This window comes from Myotis brandtii, unplaced genomic scaffold (assembly GCF_000412655.1).
Source record: "Myotis brandtii unplaced genomic scaffold, ASM41265v1 scaffold94, whole genome shotgun sequence".
NCBI lineage: Eukaryota > Metazoa > Chordata > Mammalia > Chiroptera > Vespertilionidae > Myotis > Myotis brandtii.
Window position 1 is genome coordinate 738,510 of NW_005371876.1, and position 1,206 is coordinate 739,715.

A 1,206-nucleotide genomic window follows, 5' to 3' on the forward strand; every position below is an offset into this window, starting at 1 on the left:
GCGGTGCAGCCGGATCGGAGCGGGATCTCATGTGTCTAATTTTAAATAGAAGGAAACTAAAGCACAAAAGGAAAACTAAATGACTTACCCAAAATAGCAAGCCTTTGAGGGGCCATGCTGAGACTTTAAATCTCTCTCTTGACCTCTTGGTCCTTTCTAAACTGCATTTCGCTCCTTGCTGGATACCAGAACAATATAAAACTAATTGTGCTGCCATTTTACAACTAGGTTTGTTGTTTTTTTTTATGTTTTAGAGATCAACAACAACAAAATAGCCCCACTGTAGTGGGAAGAACAGTCTTTAAAGTCAGAGAGATTTTAAAGCTCAAATCCAGCTTTGGCCACTATCTCTGAGCCCTTTTATAATTGTTTTAGTTTTCAGTTTCCTCATGAAGCAGGAATTTTTAGGGGTGAAAAAGACAGGTTTTAGTAAATTTTAGAAATTTTGGAAATTAAGGGGACCATGGAGGAAGCACAGGGCTGCAGAGCAACAGAAGGTATATTTCCATAGAATGGGGGAACTGAAAAGCTGCAACAGGTACATTTCCATAGAATGAGGGAGCTGGGAACAGCAAAAGGTCTATATTTACAAAATAAAGAGAAGGAAGCCCTTCATCCAGAAAAAGAAGAAGAAAGCCCAAAGGGAACAGGAAAACAATAAGGAAGGAGGGGGGCAGAACCTCAGGTCTCTCTTGGGACATGTGAGGTTGACCTTGGAGCTCAGGAGTTACTATAGTAACCAATCTAAGGGAATAGTGACCAATCAGAGGGGATATTAAGGCACAAGGATCTGTAGCCTTTATAAGCCATAGAAGAAAGGAACTCTGTAGGACCCTTTCCATCTCCCTACATGGGAGTCCGTTCTGGGGGACTCTTTGCCCCTCCCCACGTGGGAGCCTGTACTTGTTCTTCAATAAACCTCCATCTTTGCTATACCACCTTCTGTCCTTGGATTCATTCTTCTACTTCAGCAGAAAAAGAATCCGGGTTCCAGTTCAGGGAAACACTGCGTGTTCCAATCCAAAATTTCTCTATCACTCATTTATGGAAGCTACTTGCTGACAGGGCCAATGTGAGAATTGATTAAAGCCATCTATACAAAATGTCTGATATTCATCTGTTACCAATGGATGGGCCTTGAGTATACAATGCTATGTAAAATAAGCCAGAAAGAGAAAGACAAATACCACGTGATTTCACTCATAG